We start from the raw sequence: 14,676 nt of genomic DNA on the forward strand, positions 1-14,676 counted from the left end.
GTGGATCAAAAAACTGTGATACATTTACACAATGGAATACTATGCAGCAAAAAGAAAAAAGGAGCTTCTACCTTTTGTGATAGCATGGGTGGAACTGGAGAGCATTATGCTGAGTGAAATAAGCCAGGCAGTGAAAGACAAATACCATAGGATCTTGCCTATAAGTGGAACCTAATGAACAAAACAAATAAATGAGTAGAATAGAAACAAAGACTTGGAAACAAAGAACAGATTGACAGTGACCAGAGGGAAGGGAGCAGAGGGAGAATGGGGGAAAAAGGGGCAGGTCTAGTCAAGAAACATGTATAAATGACCCATGGACATGAACAACATGTAGGGATTGGCTGTGGAAGTGGGGGCTGGATGGGGAAGTGGAAAGCCATGGGGGGAATTATTGAACAACTGTAAAAGAACAATGGTAAAATTTAAAGAAAATTCCCAAAGTATAAGACAATTTTGTCGATGCCTATTTGAATTGTTTTTATTCATTTCCAATAGAAGGTAGCCAACTTACTGTTTGTCAGGAATTTGATGTGTTGAGAAGCTTTGCTTTGCCATATATTTACTCTCTGCTCACTTTGTTCACAAATGTATAAGCAAAGGAATAGTCTTCTCTCTGTTTCAGTTGTAGATTGTTGACAACAGGGAATGGAAGTAGGCCTTATTCATTTAGATGACTGATATTAAAAGGAAGAGTCTTTGAAAAGCACCAGTTCTTCCAAACTGATGGTAGTCTTTTGAGAGGTTTCTGCCAATGTGTTTGTCTTCTGAACAACCAGTGGTTGGGGCATTCCATCATGCTTTCCAACAGGAAAGATGGATTAGCTTTGATGGACTCTGTGCGAGAAACTTGGTTCAGGTCCAGGTGTCAAGGGCATAAAGCAAAGTAATTACTTGAAAGTGAGAGGAAAGAAAAGAAAATGATAAATATTGTATCTAGTGTCTTCCCTGCTTACTTTGGATTCTGAATTTCTTTTTGAATTATAAAAATAAGTCATCTTTTTAGAGCCAAGAAAAAGAATTCCATAGTACTCCAGCAGGAAATCCCATCCAACAGTGGTTTTGCGTGTTGATAGTGGTGTTCATTCCTTCTTTTGTAAATCTTTGTCTGAATCCAATTAATTTATTTTGTGCCAGAATCCCAGGATTATATGAACTCAAGTTAGACAAGTGAATGCTACACTAAAATGGAAAATGTGAAGCGCAGTCTATTTTTGATATGACAATGAAAGTCTAGAGAAAAAGTTGGCAAGTAAATATATGTGTATATATATGCATAATAAGTATATACAATGTTGAACTGATACTGAAAAATACATTTTTTAAAAGATTTCATTTATTTATTTTAGAGAAAGAGGAAGGGATGGAGAGAAATATGGACATGAGAGAGAAACACTGTTGCCTCTTATGCATGCCCCATCCGGGGCCCAAACCCACAATGCAGGTGCGTGCTGAGACAGGAAATCAAACTAAACCAGGAACCTTTTGCTTTGCAGCACAATGCCCAACCAACTGAGTCACACCAGTCAGGGCACAGAGTACAATTTTTTAAAAATAGTTTTAAGAGAACAAAATGGCAAAGGAATAGCCTATGATCTCCAAACTCTGAGTGACATGACCTAATTCTTCCTATAAATTCTCTTCATATTTAAATGAGATCAGGGACTATCTTCCCTCATTTGTAACTGTCAGAAGTGGAACAGAAAGGTTTCATGGCTTTAACAATTACCCATCACAGGTTTATCTAACAATAATGCTAGAATTTGGTGGAACTCAAAAATGTTAGAAAAATGTAAGGACACTGATGCTAAAAGAAGAAAAAAGGCTTCAAATGTGTCTGTTTTATTTTCAATGATCACCCCTTCCCCAGTTCTTCAGAATTAAATATTCAAAAATCATTTTCATATGTCAAATAACTCATCCAAACTATTTAATCCTACCAAAAATAATTTTTAGTAAAAGGACTCTAGAAAACACACCATTTTTAAATTGCTCTTCATAATTCCTGCAATTTCATTGACTGTTTTCCAGTGATGAGCCCTATTTAGCAGGCAGAACACTGGGGTGGGAGGCCCCCTTGCCCACAGATGCTGGGCAAAGAGACCTCTTGTTGAGTGAGAGCTACCTGATAAAGGGCTTTAGAGAGCATATGCCTGTATTTGAGCATACAACAGAACAGTTGGGTATGCTTCTGTATGATACTCTGAATCTGGGAGAGAAACGTAATTTCTGTACGATTCCACACCCTGACTGCCCACTTATAAAAGCTTGTGAGTTTTCAAGAATCACAGAATCATATAATAGTGCTGCAGGAAGAGCATGCTTAGGGTGGTAGGGAACTACTTCACAATCAGTACAGCACAGGCACTGACCAACTATAATAAGTGCCAGCTGGAGGAGGGTCCTGGAGGCCCTTAGCTGGTCCAGGCTTCAACCCCGTAGTGTCTGGACTATGGGAGTTCTGGCAGTTTTAAGGGAAAGTGGCTGAGAGGTGGGATGGCAAAGCAGTGGCTATTTAGGAGGTATATAAAATATTTCATTACTTTAGCTACTAGGATAGCTATATCAGCTCCTATTGCTGAATACCAGCCCTGGTGTTATGTAGTAATATTATTGACAGATTAATTTGGTTTCTAATTTGGTTAATTTGAAATCTAAGATTTAAGTTTTCAATGGGGAAATGCATTCTGAGTTCCACTTAATATTTACAAATATTATTTTGCTATATACAAATGAAGTTTTAAAACACAGCCTTAGCCGAGTGGCTCAGTTAGTTGGAGTGTTGTCCCATGCACAAAAAGGCTGTGGGTTCAAGTCCTGGTCAGGCACATATCTAGGGTGCAGTTCTATCCCATGTTAGGGTGCTTATGGGAGACAACCAACCCATGTTTCTCTCTCACAGCAATGTTTCTCTCCCCCCTCCCCCATTATTCTCTCATCCCCTCTCTCTATAATTACTTTAAAAAATATCCTTGGGTGATAATTAAAAAAAACACACACAAACAGATTTAATATTAGACACCCTAATGCTGATCTTATATTACCAAATGTGGTATTCATAAAAGATACATTTTAGATAACATTAACCTTTCTTAAACTCTTCACATAGTCAAATGATAACTGAGTGTTTCATAGCCTTTTAAAATATAACTTATTTTTTATTGAATGTATTGAGGTGACATTCGTTAATAGAATTATGTAAGTTTCAGGTATACAATTCTATTATACATCATCTCTATATTGTATTGTGTTCACCACCCCAAGTCATGTCTCCTTCCTTCACCATTTATTCCCCCTTTATCTTCTTCAACCCTTCTACCCCCTTTCCCTCTGCTGATCACCCTACTGTTGGCTGAGTCTGTGAGGGGTTTTTGTTTGTTTAATCCCTTCACCTTTTTCGCCCAGCCCCCCAACAGCCCTCCACTCTGACAGCTGTCAGTCTGTTCTTTGTATCTATGAGTCTGTTTCTATTTTGTTAGTTTATTTCACTCATTAGATTCCACATATAAAGGAAATAATATGGTGTTTGTCTTCCTCTGACTGGCTTATTTCAGTTTGCATAATGTTCCTCAAGTCCACCCATTCTGTTGTAAAAGGTAAGATTTCCTCCCCCTCTCACTCCTCCTCCTCCTTCTTTTAATGGTTGATCTACTTCTTAAGCTTTAGAAATGAAACCTATATATAGCTAATTCAGGTTTTCAAATTTCAGAATTCACTCTGTGTTATGGAGTCCTTAATAGGTAAATAAGACAAATATGAGGTTGTGGTAGAGAAGGCCTAACCCAATGAAGAAGATGCTAAGTAAAGGGTGGTGTGAGAGGCCCATATTCCTCTACTTTGCCCGTCTAACGTCTAACAGCTGGTGTAGTCTGGACCTACATTATCTAGTGCAGTAGCCACTGGCCACTTATTGGGATTTAAATTCAAATGTAGGTTAGATAAAATTAAGTAAACTTAAAAATTTAGTTCCTTAGTCACATTAGCTACATTGGAAGTCTTCAATAGCAACATATGTTTAGTTATTGACACAGATACAAATCTATTACATTGCAGACTGTTCTGGTCCAGAAGTTTTATACCTTATTCCACTGTGTCTCAGTAAAATGAAAAACATTTCATCTTTGTCTGACTCCAGAGGAGAAATAGTCAAAAATTATATTCAGATTTCTTAAAAAATTATTTTCATGTTTTTCACTTGTGTGCTTTTCACAAAGCAGTTCTGTAAAAGGGTGCAGCTAAGGGTGGGGGGTGGCAAATAGGGATTTGTAATGGGGTCCAGAACTCAGGGTGTCCAGGAAATATTAGAAAAAAAAAATATATATATATATAAGATGTCCTCACCCCCACAAGTCTGAGCTGGGGGATGGGACACATGGAGCAGGGCCATTAAGAGTTGTTTTGAATAGTAACAGTTGTGCAGACAACCTCTAGAACAATCATTTAACATATCTATAACCTTTAACTGGTTTCATAGATATGTTAAACAGCTGTGGCCATGCTCTGACCCAGGGGGATGGGAGTGACTGTTACAGAACAGAGTGGGGATGGGGGCACTGACTGATATAAAAGACCCCCCTTTTTCTCTGGGGGTTCCTTCCCACCTACTGGGTTTGTTTTGCCCGCCGCCTGAGGAAAGATGTCTCTTAATATCGGAGATCAGTGAAAAGTAGAGGAATTTATTATTTATTTGAAATAACACAAACTAAAGTTCCCCACAAATGCACACAGTCCTCCTAGCACCCTCCACATGGCAAAAGGGAGTGCTTCCAAAGCCTCAAGGTCCTGACTCTCACCCAAGCCACATGGTCCTAGGCAGATGTGTGGCCCCCAAAAGAGAGACACCCAATGGCTGCTGTGCCTCCTTTTAAATCCCAGCGCTAATCTTCCTGTGCAGCCCCATTTCCGGCTCCTCCCACAATTGGCCACAGCTGCCAGCATTCTGGGCCAATTATCTCCAAGCTCTTCCAGACCCTATTACAAATCCCTATTTGGGGCTCCCCTCTTGGCTGCACTCTGTTACATGACTTCAACTCATGATGCAACTGGGAGGCAACTCCCCCTGGTTACAGTGCCTACATAAGAGCTTGGAGATGATTGGCTCCACACCACAGGGCTATACCTGCCTGGACTTACTATGGCAGCCCAGTAAAGCTGGAAAAATATGGAAATGCTGGCACCTATGGCCAATTGTGAGAGGAGTAGAAAATGGTGCTGCAGAGGAAGATTGGCGCTGGGATTTAAACCCAGGTGCAGCAGCCATACGGAGTCTTTCTGGGACCATGCTGCTTGGGCAGAGAAGAATCACAGACTTCTATTTCTTTTTCTGAGATATGGTGCCCCAGACTGGGCAGAGAGGGAAGGAAGGACTGTGCATTTGTGGGTATTCCAAAGGACTTTGGGATCTCAATGAAGACATTAAGTTATTACTCTTAAATTTGTATAACTCGTTAAATAAATAATCCCTTTCCTTTTCACCAATCTCGGGCATTGAGAGACGTCCTTCCCTGGTGGCAGGCAAGGCAAACCTAGTATGGGGTGGGACACCTCCAGAGCACAAGAGTGGGTCCATTCAGTAATAGTATATCATTCAGTCTTACCCACCTTAGGTCTGTTCTGTAACAGTTTTACAAGAGGACCACCATGGGATTTTATTCCAACCCACAGTGATAGTTCTCAAAATCCAAAGTTTTTATGTCTTTTTAACAATATAAATTCAAAATTTGGATATAAATTCATAATATGGATTTAATGTTGAATATATTATATTGTGCCTATGGAAATTTTCTTTGCTAATTTTCTATTAAACATACTAAAACACTGGTTTTCTAACCATTCCCCTAATAAGAACAACTAAAAAGGATTTGTCTAAATTCTTGTCAGCAGTATATCAATGTTGTTTTTGATCAAAACTAATAGGTAATTTTCTTATGTTATCCAAATGCAGATTTAACCTAGAACAACAACAACAATGAGTCCTTTGGATTAAATCCAACTTTTCTTGTACTATATTCAGACAGACTGGTTTGTATGGGTAGACACCCCTACCATTCTTGTAGACATCATCCTGAATGCTGAGTATAGTTTATGTGTGCCTCAGTGAGTTCACTAGACAATAATGCATCACATCAACCAGATGAGAAGTAGAGAGAAAATTCCAAACACTGACCTACATGGTGCCACACTCAGAAAGGATCAGTTACTTCACTGGATTGACTGATATTTTGGCAGCATCTATCTGTCTGTGGAGAGATGTAATTTGGAAAATACTTGTATCTTAGTTTTCCCATTTGTATCACCAGACAGCACAAGTGACAAGAGATTCCTCCCTTTACAGTGATTTTATAAATGCCCTCTGGTTCAATCACCTGCCATAGAGGCAGCTAACTCTCAAGAAAAGTTTGCAGAGCATTAATTCAATCATTGTGCCCTTAGACCCTGACAGGTAAGACGGCTGATGAGGCATGTTTTTCTAGTTTTGCCCTTGGGTCCAACAAGGGTTGTGCTGGCACTTGGTTTGAGAATGCTATTGAAAGGATGTTTTTGCCAGGCTAGCTGGCATTTAGTGAGCTTGTATTGATACAGTATTTGCATTGGCATCGTGACTGTTGTGCTCATTTTTTTCACTGTTGATGTTAACAGTGCAAAATTTTGTTTATTTTTCAGTGTTAGAGGAAAAAAATAAAAATTTTTCTTTTTTTTCTTTTTGTTCCTCACGGGAAGATATAACCATTGATTCCAGATAGAGAGGAAGAGGGAGAAAAAAGAGAGAGACAAAGAGGAAGGGAGAGAGAAGGAAACATTGATGTGAGAGAAACATCAATCATTGCCTCCCGTATGTGCCACACCTAGGGACTGAACCTGCAACCTAGGCAGGTGCCCTGACCAGGATCAAACACAAGAAGTTTTGTTTTACAGAATGATGCTCCAACCAAGTGAGTCACAGCAGCCAGTACAAGAATAAAAATTTCTTAATACTTAATCTATATGATGTGATTTGCCAGGGTAAATTCCTTAAGCTAATTTTCCCTTGAGAAATATTTGAGATTTAATTTTTTAAAAAGTTATAGCTCTTTATTTATTGCATCAAGTTCTGTTTAAATAAAGATGGGAAGGTAGGAGAAAAATATCAATTCTACCAAATCAATTTCTGGAATGTAACTAGTCTAAATAATCCAGGCTTTCTAATTTTGTTTTATTTTGTTTTGTTTGTGACTTCTTAAATGAAGACATCTATCATCCCCAAAACATTTTTTTCTAATTGCCATAAAATATTTATTTTAATCCTTCAGGTTTCTTCCCAAGCCAAAAATCAAACCCAGCCATACTGCTCCTGAAATCATACATCACAGTTTTCATCCATCTTATTAGTAGAACTGTGTTTACAGATAGTGAAGACAACTATTTAATCAGATGTGTTCATATTTTAAAGGGCAAATACACTTAGCTTGTGAAACTATAAGGGACAAACCATTGCCAACAAATGTGTGTAAAAAAAATCAATTGCCAAATTTTGATGATCTCACCTGCTGTAATTCTTGTGTATAAGTCTATTTTCCATTCTTTGGTACCTCTTTTCCTGGACTACATTATTAACCTCCTAAATATTCTCCCTGATTAGGTTCCTATATTCACCTGCCTTTGAGATTCAACCGTGTAAAATATATTTCTAGTCACATTGCTATATGTGTTATTGTCCTAAACACTGCAAATCTTTTAGTCTCGAGGTCAGATTCAAAGCTCCCCATAACCTGGTCTCAAATAGCTTCTCCTGGGTCCTTAAGGGCAGGTCCAGGATCTATCCAGGCAGGCACAGGTAGGCTCAAGAAAAGTCGTTAAAGATCCCTATACTACCTACCTATAACTATTGACTGAACAAGACTTCATTCCCACTCTCATTCCCTGATATAATATGAAAGTTTTATAGTGTTTCCCCTAAATAAAATGTCTTTTTTTCCATCTCCTTTATACATCTTACAACCTACTCTTTTAAGACCAACTTCAAATGTTTCCTTTATCAGAAATCTTCTCTGATTTTGAAAATTGAATTACCTTCTTCTCTCAATTTCCTTTCAGAACATTTACAACATTTATTAAATTTTGCATTATGTTATACCTATTTGTCAATTTGTCTTAATTATACTACTAAATTATAAGTTCTTTGGGACTGGAAATTGTGTGATAATCATTTTTGTTTTGCCCATACTGCCTAATATAATATTATTAATTGGGCAATAAGCAAACTCTTCTATTTTGAGACTAATCATGGAAGAGGCTTATTATGCAATAATCTACTAGAATCAACCAAATAAATCCTATCTTGTACTCTTAAAAGTGCCCTTCTAATGTTAATATTTCCTTATATTACAATGTTATAATACTTTAAATGAAGCTCTCTATAAAGATATTAAATAGAAATGGATTAGTTCAGATGAACCAAAGTAACAAACAATTTTTCATATATTAAATTCTATTTAAGAAAATATCTGTACCCAATTAATTCTTTACAATATAAGTGGAGATCTGATTTTATTATTGTTTCTCTGTTTTGATCTTATAGTTTGCCTTTTTTTGAACATAGATTTAAATGTTATTGTATTTTCTCATTACCATTTATCCCCCTTATACCCTCTTCCACCTCCACCCAGCCAGCAACCTCTCCCTGTTCTCCTCACCACCCTGTTGTCCTTGTAATTGTTTCCTGATGAAAAAAGATGATCCTTTTGTAGCCACTCTTAGAGTCAGGTTCTAATCTACCTTCTGTTTTTTGTTTGTTTGTTTTCTTGTTCTTTTCTTGAGTTACATTCTTGACCTCATTGAATAGTGTTGGGTCAGGTGTCCTCTACACTAACTTACCAGCCATCTGCTGTAGTATATCAACTTTATGTTCTTAACTCTCTATAGTGCAAAATATCTTTCGTCACAGCCTGTCTCTGTTTCTGTTTACAACTGAACAATTCATAGATTATTAAACTTACTTTAAGAATTAATTTCTAGAGATCCTACTTGGAAGAAAAGGCCATTCCAGAGAACAAAATTCCCTTCTTTTATGGTGTTTACGCATCTTCCACTTAACACCAAATGCATAAGCCCTTAAGTGACTGCACAACACACTGAACTTATTGTGAAGAACTCAGGTGCTGCAGTCAGATGGAATAAGATCCAAATACTGACCCTGCCACACTCCAGCTGCATAAACTTGGACGTGTTGTGTAACTTCTCAGAGCTTTACAAGTGGGGCTAAAAGTCCCTGACATAAAGTATGTAAAACACTTAGCCCTGTACCTGGCAGGGAGTAGGTTTTCAACAAACAATAATTATTGTCATTATAAGTGTAAAGTAGAGTTTGCAGCAAGGAGGAAAGAATGCTCCAGATAAAGAACCATAAAGATTTAAATGATCATAATGTGAACAAGAACTGAAAGGGTCTAATCTGACCTGAAAAAAAAAAAGCAAAACAAAACCCAGCTACCAGTAAAGATAGCTGTTATATTATATAAATGTGGTATTTACATCCTCCCACAACCACATCAAATTATAACTAACTACAGAACAATCATTATTCAGAACTGCCTGAAATCTAGCTGAAGAACAGTTCTACAGCTAGGGATATAAAGAAGAAGCCACATAGAGGCTGTAGCAGAGGCGGAGACACAGAACAAGCTAGTCCCACATGGCAGAAAAAAAATGAGGAGGGATATCTCAACTGTGGAGGTTCCCCTGATGAGGTAGGGGTCCCGGCTCCATTCTAGTCCCCCTAGCCCAGGGTTCCAATGCCAGAAAGAGAAGTCCCCATAACTTCTGGTGATAAAAACAAGCAGAGATTGAGGCTGAGGGAAATGAAGGGCTTCTAGAGTCCCAGGCAGTTGCTCTTAAAGGGCCCACATATACACTTACTCAGACTCACTCCCTCTGAGTTCCAGTGCTAGATAGAAGCTTGAAAGGCAACAGGGACATATGGGAAGGAACTGGTGTGTCCAGCATCATGACAAGAGCTAGGGCGCAGCCCTCTCTCAGACAGAAATATTGGCAGAGGGCATCGTTCCTTTCTAGAGCCCTCCTGACACAAAGCCAGCAGGAGGTGCTATATCTAAGTCTCCATCAATCTGCCTCACATGTTTGCCCTACCCTGGTGATTTCCCAAGATCCTACTCCACCAACTTGCAGGCTACCCAAGCTGTTTCCAGTGGCTTCTCTATATGAATGGGCTATTGTAGCTTATGCTCCAACTGTCCTAAAATCTCTCAAACAAGTAGCATCTGGCCTCAGCATGCCCTGTACCTCTTGTTAACTGGCCCCAGGTCCAGGACTAGCAGCAGCCAGCCTTGGTTACCAGCATGGCCTCACACAGGCACCTCCAAGCCTAGCACAAGCAGCAGGTAGCTGCATATCACTTTGTAACTCATGCTCGGTGGCCCTTGGAAGAACACAGGTGGTGGCTGACCTTGATTTGCACCTTCTGGAAAACCCCAGAGCCAGCATACCCAGTGGACAGTTTCAAACTGCATCAAAGCACCACCCAACCACCTCCACAACACACTGAAGGAGCAAACTCAGTAGGCATTAGACCTCACTGAAGTAATTCCTGTTCTGTGGGATAGGCCTCTGCACCATTGATCCTCCATAGTGTTTCAGCTAGTCCTTGTAGGCAATGGGCCTTGAGGTAAATACCTCCTACTGAGTTGCCAACAGCAATAAAGTCTCAACTACAGCAGGAGGGTATACACAGCTACACAAGGTAGGGGAGCACCTGGAGTATCCAGCTTGGATGAATGAAGAGGCTGTGCTACTGGACCCTATAGGATGCCTACCATATTAGGCTACTCTACCAAGCCCAGGAGACATAGCATCTCTACCCAATACAAAGAAACAAACAAATGGAGGCTGCCAAAATTAGGACACAAAGAAAAATGGCCCAGATGAAAGAACAGAACAAAACTCCAGAAAAAGAACTAAACAAAATGGACATAAGCAATCTACTAGATGCAGAATTCAAAACACTGATTATAAGGATGCTCAAGAAACTTTGGGGAAGAGTAGATGAACTTAGAGAGAACTTCAACAGCATAAAAAAGAACATGGAAACTATAAAAAAAGTCAGAAATGAAGGATACACTAACTGAAATGACAAATAATTGAAAGGGAATCAAAGCAGAATAGATGAAACAAAGAATCAAAACCACAATTTAGAATATAAGGAAACAAAACACACCTAATCAGAACAGCAAAGACAAAAAACAATACAAAAAAATTAGGCTATTGTAAAGAGCCTCTGGGACAACCTCAAGCATACCAATGTTCACATCATAAGGGTGCCAGAAGAAGAGAAAGAGCAAGAAATGGAAAACCTATTTAAAAAAATAATGATAGAAAACTTGCATAACTTGGTGAAGAAAAAAGGCATACAAGTCCAGGATTTGCAGGGAGTCCACAAGTTGAATACAAAGGTAGGCCCACACCAAGACACATCACAATTAAAATGCAAAAGGTTAAAGACAAAGAATCTTAAAAGCAGGGGGAAAAAAAGCAGTTAATTACTTAAAAGGGAGCTCCCATAAGACTGTCATCTGATTTCTCAAAAGAAACTTTTCAGGCCAGAAGACATTGGTATGAAATATTCAAAGTCATGAAAAGCGGAGACCCTCAACCAAAACTACTCTACACAGCAAAGCCATCATTTAGAATAAAAGAACATATAAAGAGCTTCCCAGACAATAAAAAGCTAAAGGAGTTCATCACCACCAAATCAATATTATGTGAAATACTAAAAGGTCTTCTGTAAGAAGAAAAAGAAAAAGAAAAGAATAAAAGATGAAAAATATAAATAATAAAATGGCATTAAATACATATCTATCAAAAGTTGAATCTAAAAAACAAAGTAAATGAGCAATCAGAACAGAAATAGACTCATAGATACAGAGAACATTTTGATGGTTGCCAGATGGGTGGGGGTTTGTGGACTGAGGGACAGAAAAGAAGGGATTAAAAAGTACAAATCAGTAGTAACAAAATAGTCATGGGGATTTAAGGTACAGCATAGGGAATGTAATCAATAATAGTCTAACAATTATGTACAGTGTCAGATGGGTGTGAGATTTATTGGGATGATCACTTAGTAAGTGATATAATGTCTAATCACTGAGGTATACACTTGAAACTAATGTAATATTGCATGTCAACTGTAATTGAAAAATAAAAAAAATATTTAAAAACATGTTTCAGTGGAAAAATTAAGTAAACAGAGGGACAACATGGACTATCACGCTGGAAAATTTGTGTTTGTTTCAATAAGAGGGGCTTGATATAGGTTCCTGAAGATTCAGGATGGCACAAAGTATGAAAAGTCATGGTCAGAAGCAGTATTCTGAGAGCAGCATGCAAGATAATCTAATCTAAAGTAGAGATAGATGGAGGATAGGAGCTCTCAGAAATGTAGCAAAAATTCGGCTAGATAACCAGGAGAATGTTGGTGTTGGGAATGGAAGGCAGAGAGGTTGTTTTCAATTGCAGTGGCACTGACAAGGAAGAACCAATAAGACTTGACAGCCTGTGGGATATGGGAAGGATGTGGACAGGTCAGATAATATAGAGAGAGACTCGTAGCTCCATAAATGGAAGTTGTCAAATTGGTTAGCAGAATTATTTTTGCAATGGGATATGATTTAGTCCATGTAGGCTGCTGTAACAGCACTCTTGGACTAGGTGGCTTATAACAATAGAGATTTATTTCTCATAATTCTGGAAACAGAGAAGTTGAAGATCAAGGTGCTGGCAGATTTGGTGTCTGGTGAAAGCCCACATACTCGTTCACAGGTAACTATCTTCTCTCTATGTCCTATGAATCTGGGGGAAAGTAGGATAGTGGGATACAGTAAGCTCCATTTAGGTAATAGCAAGATTGCATTGCATTGAGATGATGGATAGTGAATATTGCCTAGGTCTGAAATGGAGAGATTGCCAGAGATTGTGGGGTGTGTGCCAGCAACCAGTTTTGCTCACCCAATTGTGATTCATATTTGCTCCAACTTTTGAACCTTCTTAAACCACAATACAGAAATGAGGTTTGTGAAAACTCGTCTTTTAAAAGTGCTCATCGCCACTTTTACTAATTTATTAACATTCACAGCACCATAGCATAGGAATGAGGTACGGAAGCAACACTTCCTACATTCCCAGGGACATAAAATGGCTTTGCTGCAGAGTAAATTTGTCCTCTTATATCCAAACAAGCTGTGGAATCTTGCTACAAGCAATATTCACAATGGAGCTGAAGGCCATAGATGGTAGGTCCAATTAGAGGAGTGTTTCTTGTTTGAGGGTAATTTAGCCCCCAAGGAGACTGCTGGCAATGTCTGGAGACATGCTTTAGTTGTCACAATTTGGAGAGAGGTGCCATTGGCCTCTATTGGACAGAGGCCAAGGAATCGGCTCAACAATCTGCAATGCACAGGATGGCCACCCACAGCAGAGAGTTATCTGGCACAAAATGTCAATAGTTCCAATACCGAGTAAGCCTAAATTAGAGTGACTTTCAAGGAATGTACTTTGTTAGGTTATGTCTTACACTTCTCTATGGACCCAACATACTTTGTGAAGTAAGTATTTGTTCATTGTTAATATATTTGTTGAGACACCAAAATAAGATCATCATAGGGTGTGTTTTCTTTCAAGGTTTTCCCATGGCATGATGCTAAGGCAGCATGTACCCTGTCTGGGTTCCAGAAGTTGACAATATTGAATTAAAGGCCAAGACTCTCTTTTGCCCTTAAGTGCAAAACCAATATTCTTGTTCCTAGTTTCTTTATTAAAGAGGTTTACATTTTCTAAAAACAAAATGAAAGTCTAAATAATTTTAAGGATCTTACAAAGAATTCTGAGTGCTGAATTCCATTGATGAAAAGGGGGAAAAAAAGAAATAGATCAAAATGTCAGTTTGCCCTTAAGTGATGTATTAGCTACAAGAAATCTCATTACGATTTGATGTCTGAATCCCTTGAAGGAAAGATCTTATATTGTGAAGGTAGCATATGTGTCATGTGATGTAAGTACTTACTTTTATTGAATAGGTAAGTATATAATAGCTAAAAGCCCCATAAATCAGCTAAATGTTCTCTCAATTTATAGAGAATATTTGATCTGAGAACATTACTGTCTGGTGAACGACGAGGAGGAAAAGGAGACACGAAATGCAATAAAGATGGATATGGTGGGTAATTCCTTTGGATTCAGAGTATCAGATTTCAACTCACACAGGGACAACCTGCACTGTTTCTGTACTGTCCATAGACTGCCCAGGCGATTTTAAAAATTTAAGACTTGCATATGAGACTTGGTGAATGGGGAGTTACATGCATATAACCAAATCACTCCAGAGGGATATCCAAAAATAACGGGAGAGAATAGATGCAGCATAGATAAATTCAAGGAAGTCATTTTTCATTGGACTTTTTATTTAAGCAAATTGAATGGTGATGAAAGAAAAAAGCAACTATATTTGGTCAATATCTGTCAGAGAGCCCAGTTCATCAGCAGAGCAAGGGACCTCTCTGTCTGGCAGCGAGGAATGAAGAACAGATATAAATAGCCCAGAGGATGACCTGGCATTTGCCTAGAGGTTAGAGGAATGAACTAAATTGTTTTTCTCCTTTCCCATAGAAGGAGGGGGAAGTATTTTGCCAC

The sequence above is a fragment of the Phyllostomus discolor genome, chromosome 1 (assembly GCF_004126475.2).
Source record: "Phyllostomus discolor isolate MPI-MPIP mPhyDis1 chromosome 1, mPhyDis1.pri.v3, whole genome shotgun sequence".
NCBI lineage: Eukaryota > Metazoa > Chordata > Mammalia > Chiroptera > Phyllostomidae > Phyllostomus > Phyllostomus discolor.